Consider the following 14,435-nt stretch of genomic DNA (forward strand, 5'->3'; position numbering starts at 1 on the left):
GCCCGGAGCTCTCCCCGCACGGCCCGTGCGGTTGGGATGTCGCCGCGTGAGACTCGGGGTGCTGCCACCCCAGCCTGGCTCGGCTGACCCACGGGCACCAAAGGGTTAAGCGCGCTCCAGCCGCGGGCCGCCCGCTTAACCCCCTCAGCGCCGCAGTGTGCTCAACCCCTTTCCCCCATGAAAGAGGCAGGCGAGGCCTGCGGATCCCAGGAATGCAGTGTGCGGATTAACCGCTCCTCCCCTCTGCATATCTTCGGGACAGAAGGATGGGACCCTTAAGCTCCCGCGACCGGCCTCCGCTCCCTGCGGGCGTTCTGCCCTCAGCACACCTTGAAAAGGCCCCGCCCCCTAGAAGCACAGGTGCAAGCGGGCAATCATCGCTCGCGTCAGTCTAGGGGCTCTGCCTGGCTCCCTTGCCTCTCCGGAACCCAGCGGCGTCCCCTACCCTTTCCTTCGGCTCTTTTAGGTTGCAGAAGGGCGGTGGATGGGGAGACTGGGTTCTCAGGAGAGCACTCAATGCCCCAGGTAACAGCACCTTTAGATCTAACTAGGTTTCCAAAGCGTACTCACCCTCACCCCCGCCCTGAGCTAAGTCTGGCGCCGCTGTGGGCTCTAAGACACTTGGCTGCTGAGGAGGGTAGCATATCTCTCTCCCCAACATGTGCGTTTGGAGGCAGATACAGGGAAGTAAAAGCCAAGTTCTTTCAACCCGTTTGTGTTGTCGAAGGAATAGGTAATGCTGCTAAAACTGCTGACGCCCGTGTAGGAGCTGAGGAGAGTAGTTTGTTTCATGGTGCCTCCACTGTCTCAGTTGGGGGCAGGGGGAGGGGCTTGCAAACAGCAACTCCTGTCTAGCGGGGAAATACTGTATCTAGTGGATGACTGATATTTCTCATTTAACGTTTTGCTGGCTGTTGGAGAAGGGTGTCTGCTGTGTTGCTTCACAAGATTCGATTTATTTGCTTTTGTTCCGATCTGCATGTTCCTACGGCGTTTCAGAACGTTTGAGAACAGTGTCTTTAAAGCAAAAAGCTCAGCATGAAATAAGAAAATAAGAAATTAAGGGAAAGTCCTCTTTGACCAAAGAAGTCACACTGGGAATCTTCAATTGTCAGGAGCCACCTGGGGGGAGAGAGTGGGGAACCAAACAAAAGACTCTCCAGGGACCTTCCTGAAAGGGGTTGTCTGGACTGGAAGGATGGAAACAACCAGGCTCCTGGTTCTCTCTCCTCTTCTCCCCTCCCTTCTCTCCCTCCCTCCCTCCTTCCCCCACTCCATTTGCCTTGTTTTTGGAGAGGAGGAGAGGTGGAGAAGAGCCCTGTGGCCTAGTAGTAATATACAGCTGACCTGGGCCACCTCATCCAAGGCTGCTCCTGAGCCCAATTCTGAAGGGATAGAAGCTGTTTTCTTTCAAAGGACTTTCCCATCCAGGGACCCATGAGTCCTGAAGCATGTACACAACTCACTTTCAGAACTCTAGATCTAAAGCTTTGCCTCTTGAGACCTATTTGCTCACAATTCAGTTAAGTTTGGCTGGCATCCGTAGGCACTTGTTAAGAACAGTGTCTAGGCTAGGTGTTTTCCGGACAAACCTATGGCATAGCTGCTCCCAAAAGGATGTATAACCTAGTGAAGAAAAGTGTGTCTACGTTTCTAATACTATGAGGAATATAGGAGGTGTAACATTTGAAGAAAGTACTATGCAAGCATTAAAAAGATTATAATTGAGGGAATCTGAGACATTTTACAGAAGAGACGACATTTTTTATGGATTCTTAACTTATGGGAAAGGGAAGAAAGAGATGAATAGATGGAGGACAGAGCTATTTAGGTCAGCGAAGCTATTCTGTATGATACCGTAATGGCGGATGTAGGACATTAGGCATTTGTCAAACCCCATAGAAATGTACAACATAAAGAGTGAACCCTCATGTTAACTGTGGACTTTAGTTAATAATAATGTGTCAATATTGGTTAATCAATTGTAACAATGTGCCATACTTATCAAGATTTTAATAGGGAAAATTTGTGGGAGAGAGTATATGGGAACTTTGTACTCTCTGTGCAGTTTTTCTGTAAATCTAAATCTGCTCTATAAAATAAAGTCCATTAAAAACGTGACTAATTTTATAAAGAATAAATGGGGTGTGAGGGGCAGGTTGCCTGGGCTTAGGGAGAAAGGCTGGGATGGCCATGAAAAGCCAGTGGGAAAAGGCTTGCTGGCTTGCTAAGAACACCAGATTTATCTTCTCTGCAGTGGGAGGCAGTCAAGGTGTTTAAACTGAGAAGTGATATGATTAAATTGTGATTTGGGTCTCCAGGTTTTACACTTTAGATCTTAATAAGTTTATGGAATTAGAATACTTAACATTTTTCCATCCCAGCTTCTGAGTCTCATCTTTGCAGTGTCTCCAGTAAGCTTTTTTGAGGGCCTTCATTGAGCACAGCTCTGAATGCTTTAGCCCATTGGTAATTTAAAATATTTACATTCCCATAATAATGTGAATTATTGAATAAATAAATAATAGCTAATATTTTTGAAGGCTTTCTATGTACCAGGCACTAGTGTAGGCATGTTACATGTATTAACTATTAATTCTCATAACGAGGCTATGAGACAAATACTATTAATATCCTCATTTTACAAATGACAGAACCAAGACACCAAGGGGTTAAGTAACTTACGCCAAACCATACACAATTATTTAGTGGCTGAGACAATAAGACATAAGGAAAGGCTAGAATAAAAGATTTCAGCTCTAAATCACCCACATGTAATAAGACCCAATTACGTCACTAACACGTTATTGTGGAGTTTTAATCCCCATGCCTTGATATATAAAACACACCATTTAAAGACACAGAGCTGGTATCCTAGATATGGTTACCTGCATATATTTCACTTCAAAAAACCTACTGATACCCTAGTTCAGAGCCTCACCACCTCACACCCTTGGTCTATTAATGAGGTGCCCCATCTTCCTTCCTCCTCCCACAAATAACCCATCTCATGCTCAAAAACACCATGTCACTTCCCTAACCAAGAAAAAAAAAAAAGTCTGGTTCCTCCTTCCTTCCACATCCAATCTAAACTCCTCTGACTAGCTTTCAACCTTATCATTTTGCATCATTCACTTTCACTGTGGTCAGCAGTCTCCTCATTAGGCTGTGAACATGCTGTGCTCATTTCTGACTCTCTGCCCTGGCTTGTGTTTGTTCGCTGACCTGAAATCCTGCCTTGCTGACCTCTAACTAAACCCTCCCTATTTAACAAGTCCCTGCCTCCTCCCAGAAGCCATCTCTGATTTCTCCAATACAAACACACTGCAAACACTACAAACACACATGACCCCCCACCCCACCCCCACCTCCCCTTCTCCAAAGTCCTATAGCACCTGGTTATTCCTTAGATTACATATCTTCTTGTGTCTTGTTTGATTGCTTGTTGGCTATAAATCCTGTCTCCCCAACCATAGTGCAAGCCCTTAAGCAAAGATCACTTCCTTAGAACCCTCCTTCCACTGCCAAGTATCTGCTCACAGCAGGCACTAAATACTAAGATTAATCTACACAGGATCATAAAAGCTTACAGATACCACTAGAAATTATTAGTTAATATTTACAAAAATCCCATAAAGTTTACTTGGCCCTTAGATGGTAAAAAAATATAAACAGAGGAAAAACTGGGTCTTTTGCACTCCAGGAATTCTATTTAAGGAAGACAAACATCCCGAAGGCTATATGCAGAAAATACCCATAATAAACTGAAGTTTGGTCTGAATGAGTCTCTCCATCCTCAGGCCCTTGTACTCAAAGGATAGCCCACCAGACAGGAGGATAAAAGCAGGGAACATGTGTTCCAGGTAGAAGAATGGCGTGCAGAAAATCAGGCAGAAAAGTCCAGAACATGTGCAGAAATCAATAAATAGGTGGTTAGCCAAGGACCTGCAGGTGCTTCAGAGACAGTGGTAATAAGTAAGGTTGCAAAGGCAGGATCGAATGAGATAGTGGAAAGTCCCCAATATTTGGCTCACCAGTCTGGGTTTATCTGTAGGCCAGCAGTTCTCAAGCTTTTTGGTCTCAGGACCCCTTTATACTCTTAAAATTTTTCCTATGTAAGTTTTATCAACTGATACTCACCATATTCAACATTCAAATGAGAACATTTAAAAAAATGTTACTTTAAAATAGTAGTAAGCCCAATACATGTTAACATAGTTTTTTTTTTTTAAAGTAACTATATTTTTCAAAATGAAAGAGTGAGAAGAATGGCATTCTTTTACATTTCCACAAATCCCTTTACTGTCTGGCTAAAAGGAAGGCAGCTAGATTCTCCTATCTTCTTCTATATACAGTCTATAGTGCTAGAATGTTGATTGACTGTACGAAGAATATCCAGCCTCCCATATTTGGAAAACGAAGGACTGGTTTAATAGCCTTTTCAGATAATGATGGATATTCTTCTTTGGTATGACATCAAAATTAAACCTTTGAAGGTTAGGTGAAATGTGGAATTTGAAACTATGACAGTGGAACTTTTCATATTCTGTTACGTTACAATCTAGCAGTTTATGTTGTACTTTGAATAGATCTTTTTACCTATGCATAATTTGGTAACATCACACATTGGTCATTTAGAAAATATTGGTTCACTGAGTTACACAGATTTTCCAAATGTTGAAACATTTTATTGTATAATATCAAAACACCACATTCATTGGTATCATCATCAGTCTCACCAGAAAGTCTTTAAGTATTGGGAAATTGTCAAGCTCTCAGTGGTAGAAGTTTTTTAAAATTCTAATTATCACTTGAAAGCTCAAATTTTATAATTGGCACAAATACTGTCAAGTTTTTTTTCTTTGAGGTGACTGGCTCACTTCATTCAGTTTCAAGAAAATATCTGCTAAATACTCAGGTCTGCATACCAAAGTTTGTCAGTAAAAATGGTATTTCATGAAAAAGCAATCCATTCAGCTTCTCGTCTCAAACTATCACACAAATGAGATAACCATTGTATGCAGCAGAGATGTTTTATGCATACATCCCAATTTGTCACTCAGAATATTAAGAAGGACCTCATTGTGCAACGGTAGCGCATCTGACTCCAGAATATTAAGACATCTACACAAAAGTTGAGATTTAATTAAAATAATAATTTGTACTGCTTGATCAAGGAGATTCTTAAGTAAAACTGGTAATTTTTTTTACTGTGAATGCATGACAGTGATTGTGCATAACACAGTGTCCACTGGGACACTTTGGTGTCACTCCCTTGATTCATGCTAAGACACTAGTGGTTCTAACTATAATTGATTTTGCACCATCGATGCAAATGTCGACACAGTAGGAAAGGCGAATTAAGTCTTAATGTTATGAAAATAGTTTTGACTTCAAAGACCTCTTGAAAGGGTCTTAAGATCCCCCAGGTGAGGTTACTAGATAAAATGCAGGATGCTCAAATATTGCATGGGATATATTTATACCAAAAAAAAAAACCTGTTGTTTATTTGAAAATCATCCTACATTTTTATTTGCTACAGCTGGCAACCTTACTGCTGAGGGTCCATAAACCACACTTTGAAAACAGCTATGCTGGGGCCACTTCTGAGGAGAAGTGATATCAGAGTTGTGCTTCATAAAAATAACTCTAACCCCAGTCAGTAGGCAAGATGGATCAGAGAGTGGAAAGATTTGTAGGTGCAGAAAGTTTCAATTGGGTCAATTAAGGAGATATTTCTTCTTAACTGTAGCTATTGAGAGGGGCATTGCTATTCTGAGCTTGGGCCAGGAAAACAGAAAAACCTGCAGAAGACAGCTCCCAGCCTAGTGGGGACCCCTAACCTGAGGTGCTAATTAGCTACCCTCCTCCTACCCCACCCCCAACATCAGGACTTCTTGGTTACAACTGACTTATATGCCACTGAGCAAGATTTAAAGGCTTTTCTTTTTGCTTTGGCCTCATGGAAAGTAGAGCCCAGCTGGTCTTTATCCTTCATCAACTATTCACTTGAGCAGCAGGATTTATGTCCACATCAGACAAAGTAATTCCATTTTCTTTAACTGGTTCATTCCCATCCCCCTTGACCCAATTCTTAAATCTTATCCATCACTCTCCAATGCAGCAAATCCTCTCCATTTCCCCAGTTGGGAAATCCTGGCAGAGTCTGGTAAGACAGTCAACACCCCATTTTCCACGCTGACTGAAGGAACCAGTGAAGAGGACAAGTCTTAAGTTTTCCATCTGTGAAATAAATTGGTTATAAAACATGATTCCTAAGCGTTCTTACCATTCCAATAAGGTATATCAGAGAGCCTAAACTTTGGAGCCAGGCGGATCCGGGCTCAAATCCTGGTCTTGCCAGCTAGTAGCTATGCTGCTTTGAGGAACTCACCTTCTTGGGGTAAAGCAGGGATAATATCACTCATCTTATTGATTTACTGCAAAGATTTAAAATAATGTTGTAGAGCCTCTGACATATACTGTCAAGTTGAATCATATAGCTTATATGATTTAAATATACACAGTTACAGAGAGAAAGAAAGGGAGGGAGAACACCATTTAAATAGTGCTGACAGGAGTCTGCCCTTGCTTTGCTTGGTTTTAGTTCTTACCTTTATGCCCTGACTTTAGAACTTAACTCCCTGCCCCCATTAAGGTCAAGCCACTCTAGTGGCTCTCCCTTTCATTAACTGCATTCTATCATTCTATAAAGTCCCAAAGCAATTGAACACAGTTGTGTTTTTCTTAATAGTCTTTGTATTTTGCTGAATTTTAATTTCCGATACATGCTTTAGTATTTAAGATTCAACAGTCAATACTGATAACTCCCAAAGAAGATAAAGTAGAATAGAGATAATAGTAAAATAGGTATTTACATACATACACATAAGTACAGCCCCATGGCACATGCTGAACATGAAAGTAAACACACACACAGCACCACCAACATTGGGCTTAGTCAATACTACTACACAGCCACCTCCAGGTTAAAAGCATTAGCTAAACACTGAAATAAAACTGATATATTCACACAATGTAATGCAAAAGTAATACAAGTCTGCGTCTGATCAACCACAAGAGCAAATTTATAAGGACAGGAAGTTGTTTGGGAGATATAGAGTCAATAAACATCAGAAATTTTATAGTTCCAACATCATAGTTTCCTTTCTGTTTCTTCAGAGCAGTTGTTTAAGTATACAACTCATAAAATAAAAACTGAAGTTTAAGTGGCACCAGTTTAAATGGTCTCTCTCAGAACTAGCACCTACCACATATGCAGACTTGTTTAGTTTTCTTGCTACTGTAAAAAAAAAATCTAAGTCACAAATCCTTGAAACAAACACATAAGCCTTTCAACTCTTAAAAAATGTTTTGGGGGAGCATTAAGTAGGAAATTATAAAAGTAGTATAAAAGTTCATCAATTTAACTAATAAACTCCTTAGAAAAATAGGCAGCACAAATCTTGAGTGTTTTGTATCCCTTTAATCCCCTTGGATTAACAAAGTAGAAACTACTTAACCAATTTAGGAACATCTTCTTTCTGTTTGACAAAATGCAATATGAAAGTGCAGTAACCTCTCTTAGCTTCTCGATTATGGTGATAAATGGACAATGAAAATTGGAATTGGACCATTGGTTTGAAATTTGATAAAATAGCCAGATTTTAATATATTCTAGGTTATTAAAACATACATATAGGGAAAAAAATGCAACTTTTAAAAGGTTCCAATTTGAGAAACTTTTATAAATGAGAGGAATATTGTAGGAGCCAAAACCACTTATTTAAAGGAGAATCATTATGCATACTTAGATAACTCACTAAGGATTATCTGTTTCATGTTCTAATAACCAGGGTGGCACTGTATTGCATCTAAAAATATGGAACTTTCTATTTGTCAGTTTTATCTTTTTTTAGGTTGCTATTTTTAATGTGTGTTTATAATACACTGAAGACATCTCAGTCAATCATGTATTGAGCAAAATAATCACCACGGCAGGGAGACACACATGGTAGTCTTTATTGTCAACATGTCTATAAAACCGAATAAATATTTGTTAGTGTTCCATTTTGATAAATACAAGGAACACATGGGGCTGAAAGGGAAACATATCAAGAGTTTCATAATTTTTCAAAGACTGACACTACTTTAATGGTAAATAGCAAAGAATGCCAGGGCGGATGGGAGGGTTTTGCAAACACACTACATCAAAAACAGACTAGACCTTTGATGCTGTGGCAGAATATCCAAGTGGCTAACAGACAGGACATCTTGTCCCATGAGGCTAAATGCTAACATGATATAAAAGGTCTTTCAGGAGTCTTAACTTTCTACACACAGTTTGCTCCTCCTTCCCACCCCTTCAGCAGGCCTTTCCTCGGCTGCCTTTCCCTGCTCCTGCCTGACTGGGTCCTTTCCCATCACCCAGAGACCTTTCTTCTTAGCAGTTTCTTCCCTCCATCCCCTTTACTTCTTCCTCCATACATTTCTTCATAAATCTCCAAAGTGCCCCAATCATTATAGCTTACTATAATTTGCTGGAGGCAGAGCGAATAAAAAGCATCCTATAGAAAGAGTCAGAAGATTGAGGTTCTCATTTTGGCAACACTTAGCTGACATCCTAGAACTCAGCAATGGTGTACTTTAGAGCTGGAAAAGGGGCAGTAAGAGTGGGAGACTCGGACTCCCAGCCCTGCTTGTCGCTGGCTGAGTGACTTCAGCAATCACAGTCTTTCTGAGCTTGCTTCTTCATCTGTGAAGTACCTACCTCACCCAATCACAAGGTGCAAGGGGATCATAGGGAATTGGTATGGAAAAGCATTTTATAAATTATAAAGCATGAGACCTATGGTTTCTGAAGTGTAGTTCCCATGACAGCAGCGTCAGTATCACTTGAGAACTTAGTAAATGCATGTTCTCAAACACACCCAGACCTACTGAATCTGAAACTCTGGAAGTGGGGCCCAGAAAGCGTGTTTTAACAATTTCTCCAAGTGCTTCTGATACATGCTAAAGTTTGAAGACACTGCACTACACAGGTGAATTGCTTTTTATGAGATTTCTTTTGGTTGAAGCTTGCTATAGTTCTGAATAGGCTTTGTCAGTGTAAAGAGTATTAATGGCCTTGTATTGCAATAGTACTTATCATGTGAGGAGCACAATAGCTTATTCTCTTCTGTTCTCTTCTTGATTCTCACAAAATGTCAACAAAGTAATGCAACTGCATTCATTTCACAAAATCCCAGAGAACTTATAACATGAGTCATACAATTTATGACATCTTTGAGGGCTGAGAAATATTCTACCGCAAGGCCAACCCCACAACTTGATAGAAGCTTGTATACTACAGTTTCAAGAATACCAGAAGCATCAAAGTCTATACACTCCCATCCAGCTCACTGATGCCAGAAATTCCATCATCACAGCTTAAAGGTTTAGTCTTCCATCTGAAATGCCAATATCTTTGGAATTATCACAGTGAGCCCTTAATTTCTCAGGGAGAGGAGAAGAATGAGGAGAGCATGGACAGGAAGTGGGATGCCCACACCTGCTTTGGGAAGCATGCCTTAAGCTCACGATAGGCAACTTTCCTTCCTTCACAATTTTACCAAAGGCCAAGAACACACAAAGAACCAGGTGTACATCATAGGTGCATAAAAACCCAAAGGGTTGACTTGGGAGTCTCAGGCTGAAGGAAGAAGAATAGTAGATCACAGCAGAAACAGAAACGAATGGGCAGATTCCTACATTTTGGTGCACCAGGAAAGATAGAAAATCTCCCTAACTACCATGAAAATGAGTCTTCTGATTTCATTTGGTTCTCTTCTTCCTTATCTGTCTAGACATTGACATTTTGGTGTCCTTTTTTTAAAAAAGCATTGTATTTATATTGTATCTCATAGTTTGCAAAGCACTCTCATAAGCAATATTTCATTTGCTCACTACAGCACATAAAAAAAGAGAAAATTCCTCATTTTAATGAGGAGCAAACTTGTACAAGGCTACTGCCAGTAAGTAGCAGAGCCGACTTAGATTTGAACCCTGGTTTTCCAACTCCGAGCCTCCTTCTCTCATCTTGATATGTATCCTGAATCTGGGTTACACCCTACTGCTGAGATGATCTGTGTTACACTGCTCAACTCACACGTTCCCTTATGGAGAGGATGCTAGGGCTCTGGAGCCCTGGTACAGAGCGTGAATCCTAGGCTCCCATCATTCAAGCAGGTTCCCAGTTTGCTCCCACTGAGTACTTCCTCCCCGATTTTAGAACACAGAACTTAATGATTCCACAGAAAAAATATTCTGCTACACATAATTGTACTCTGAAAATATCACTGTAGAAGCATGTATCTGAGTCACAAAGTTGGCAGGGGAACTTTACACAGTCCAGGCCCTCCTGTTGATGAACTCCACAGGGTTCTGCAGGGTGACCCAGAGCATAGTACTTCCCTGACTCTAGGTAGAGGGTTGCTGAGGCCATGCCTTGCACTATCATTGAAATGAAGACACTTGGTTCATGCATAGAAGTTTGGCCTAAAGTTCTCAAATTCTTCCAAGCCTACCATTCTAATTTATACATAACCAAAGCTTTTATTCTGTTATCTGGTCTCCTTGTACCATTTGTATGACTCGAAACAATCTGTGATAATGGATTATAAATCCATACTTCTGGTCCCACCCTTTAACCTAAGCTCCAATGCCACACTACCTAACACCTGCCAGGTATAGTCACCAACAAATCTAGGTAAAAATGTCTTAAACCAAACTAACTTTTCATTATCTTCTACAAACCAGCTCTCCATGGCAAATTCTAGCACAACCATTTTCTCAACCACCAAAACTTAACATGGTGGTGTTGTCTCTTCCTTCACTTTGTATATTTGGTTCATCACCACTAACTTCTATTTCCTGAGTATATTCTTCATACAGCTGCCTGACTGATCTTTATTAGATCTTCTTTCACCATGATATTCTCTGATCCAATATTTTCATTCTTGCCTTACAGCCATGAAAATAGTATTTCTCAACTCTGACAACAAGGTAGAGCATCTTAAAACTCCCACTGTCCAAGCCCCCTCCCCAGAAAATTCTGATTCAGGGGGCCTGAGGTGGGGCCCAGTCATTAGTATCGCAGAAAATCATTGTCTTGAACTATATTTTTCAAACTTTAAGGTGCACAGGAATCACTTTTGGATCTTGTTAAAATGAAGATTTGAAGTCTACAGCCATGCCACCCTGAACAAGCCCAATCCCGTCTGATCTCGGAAGCTAAGCAGGGTCGGGCCTGGTTAGTACTTGGATGGAAGACCACCTAGGAAGATCAGGTGCTGTAGGCTTAAAAAATAAGAGATTGTAAACTGACAAGGTCCTTGCAATCTGTGAGGTCAACAAAGGGTTACCTTGCCTAAAAAAATAATAAATAAAAATTTTAAAAATAAAATAAAAATAATAAAATAAAATAAATAAAAATGAAGATTTGATTCTGATTCAGTCAGGGTTGGGGTGAGCCTGAGATGCTGCATTCCTAACAAGCCCTAGGTCATGCCATGCTTCTAGTTCCCAGACCGCACTTTGATTCTCAGGATCCTAGGGCACCAAGCACATAGACATTGCCTGAGAATTGCAGTGGTTGTAAGCCCTTCCTCATTTTCCTCTGCTTCTTGCTCTCACAAGGCCAGCTCCTGACTCCTCCTGACACACCAGCCTGCTTCACCCTCCTAGTTCACTTAGAATACCTGAATCCCTTCTCTTTGTATAGTTAAATCATACTCCTCTGTCTGGATCCAGCCTAGACTCTCTTCTATCATTTAGTCTTCCCCAACTACTCCATGGTTTAGTCATTCTTTTTTGCTAATCTAATCTCTCACAACTATAGAAAGTGTGTTGATCATTGCATCATGTAATGAGCTCTGCTGTTGACAGCAGGAAGAAAACTGAATGGAAAGAGATATGGATCCTGGGGTACCACTGTTGACACTCTAAGTTCTGGCAAGCCATTTTCCCTTTCTGAAAAATGCCCCCAAATGCTTAAAGTCCACCTGATAATCACCAAATTAGATCAGAGGCTTATTTTTTTAAGTCACTTACTTTAAAGTGTCTTCAGAAACTTGGTCCAACACAACAGCCCTATGGACGTGTAAGGCAAATGGTGATGAACAAAAGGTAGACATTTCAGTAGCTGAAACTGTTCCTCAGAACATTCAAGTTAAGAAGAACTTTAGAGATCCTGATCTCGCTGTCTCTCTCCCCACTGTTTTATTGATAAAGAAGCTAAAGTCCCAAGAAGAGATTAGCTTCTTCACATGCCCAATTGGTTAGTAGCAGATTCAGAGTCCAGATTCCCTCCCTGCTGGGCATTCCACTCCGACTTGCTGTTTCTCACACATACTTTCTGCTATGGCTGATTCTTAAACCACCAGGATCGCTTCTAGGCACAGGAGTTCATGTGGACATGGTTAAAAGTGCTATGTGACCTTTAGCATCTTGAAGTTGGGAACTGAGCTGGGCAACTACTGAATCTGAACATGGGTCCAGATCTCACAATGGTTCCACCTTTTTAGGAACTGTGGACATGATCTTTCCAAGATAAAGGAGCTTTTCTCTTTTGGCTTCCTAATGCCACCTCAGGTGAAGTTCCACTGTGTGGAGTCCAGACAATTGTCACGCTGCGACCAGAGATGTTTAATTGGATTTTAAAAGATGAGAAAGCAGCAGGGAGCTGATTGTCAGCACTCTGACAAGGCCAAGAGGCGTAGGTGGCCTGGCAGCACGGAGGAGGGGAGGCCGGCCCGGTATGGCTTACTGTCTGTCTCTACCCAGGAGCAGGGAGGGCCGAGTAAAGGGGGGAATATGGCAGTAGCAATAGAGCCTTCCACAAACTGAGTGCCAGATTGTCCTATATTCTGTTTTTACCCCAAGAACTGGACTCTTTCAGGAGGTAACTAAGACTTTCCTCTTTACCTTACCCCTCCTCATAAAAAATAAAGATTTCTAAGCCATAATATCAATAATTTACCTTAATATTTTTAATAACTTTTCCATATCCATGCTACCCTTCAGGCCTCACTAAGCCTCTGAGGTAGGTGGTCAGGAAAAATATTATCACTCTCAGTTTATAAAGAAATAAACTAGATTAATTAAGCTAGGACATGAGTTTGCCCAAGGTTATACAACTAGTAAATGGATAAGCCAGAAGTGGAGATCAGTTGTCAAAGATCACTGATGAAATAGTAGATAAAAGCAGTTTCAGGCATGACAAATATACAGTTTCAACTCCTGCATCTTAATACCAATCCCCAAAGAAATAAAGATCCCTTTGTTGTGACAATGCGTGGAGAGCAGGCTGTGCCCTGAAGGCTAATTAAAAAAAACAGCGAAGGTTTCCATGTATACCCTTCATCTTTGGATTGACAGAGACCTTACACAGAAACACAGACATTTCCAGGGCACACGAGGATATCTATATGCTCCACTATTTCTGGGCACAGGAGAGTTTACCAGTCCACGAGAAACATAGCAGCTAAGAATTCATGGGTGATGCTCTGAGATAGATAGTATATAGTGTGACCATGAACCCAGATTGCTAGATTTATCTTCAAAATGAATAGGACTCTAGCAGATCAGACCTGCTACTGGATATGTGAAGTGATTTTTTTCACATTATTTTTCTCAGAAACATCTTAGGAGAAAATCTTGAGAATAAACATATTTTCCTAAGGCTGAACTTTAAGACTACCACCCATGCATACCATTTTTAAAAGCTTAAGGGATGATACTTTTCCTCAAACCTAAGATAGAATTCAGCCTTTCAGTTTTGCCTATCAAAAGATGTTCACCTTTCTCTCAGAATGATCTATACATCACTGAGAAAGCATAGAAAGCCTCTACAGTCCTGTAAGAAAACTGGCTAAGTGGACACCAGGAACAGTGGCTCATAGAAGACAGAATTATTTAATTTTGTTTCTTAGACAGCAACTGAGCCAAACCAGCCAGGAACACGGACACTTTTCAAAGAACTTCATGTGCCCAAAGTACCTGGATTTCAACATGCATTTTGTTAATGTACCTCCTATAATTCATGGTGTCGGGGGAATGCAAAAGAGAAACTATCCTAGTCCAAAGAAGAATTTACAATCTAAACACATTTAAGAATAACTTAAGAGACTTCAGGTTTCAAAAGGCAGAGTAAAGGTATTTCTACCCTCATTCGCCTCCCAGAAATGACTATTAATAATAGAAAAATAATCTATCATTGATGAAATCTAAAGATATTTGTAACCGCGAACCTCAGTACATGAAGAGAGAAAGCACATATAGAAAGGTAAATGACTTAGATCAGAAGAAGGTAAAATTTAGTACTTCCAGAGAGAGATTCCAACAGGAAGCACACCAATTCAACACCACTCTCCCCCACCCACCGCCCCCACCCCGC

At 40.8% G+C, this 14,435-nt stretch overlaps 1 non-coding gene across 1 annotated transcript; it reads left to right on the forward strand.

The window, feature by feature from the left end:
- Positions 1-11,221: 11,221 nt before the first annotated feature.
- Positions 11,222-11,340, forward strand: LOC112484355. Its single transcript, XR_003048011.1, has one exon. It is a non-coding gene; the product is annotated as a 5S ribosomal RNA (ribosomal RNA).
- The last annotated feature ends 3,095 nt before the right edge of the window (positions 11,341-14,435 follow it).

Source organism: Pteropus alecto, unplaced genomic scaffold (assembly GCF_000325575.1).
Source record: "Pteropus alecto unplaced genomic scaffold, ASM32557v1 scaffold75, whole genome shotgun sequence".
In the NCBI taxonomy this organism is placed as follows: domain Eukaryota; kingdom Metazoa; phylum Chordata; class Mammalia; order Chiroptera; family Pteropodidae; genus Pteropus; species Pteropus alecto.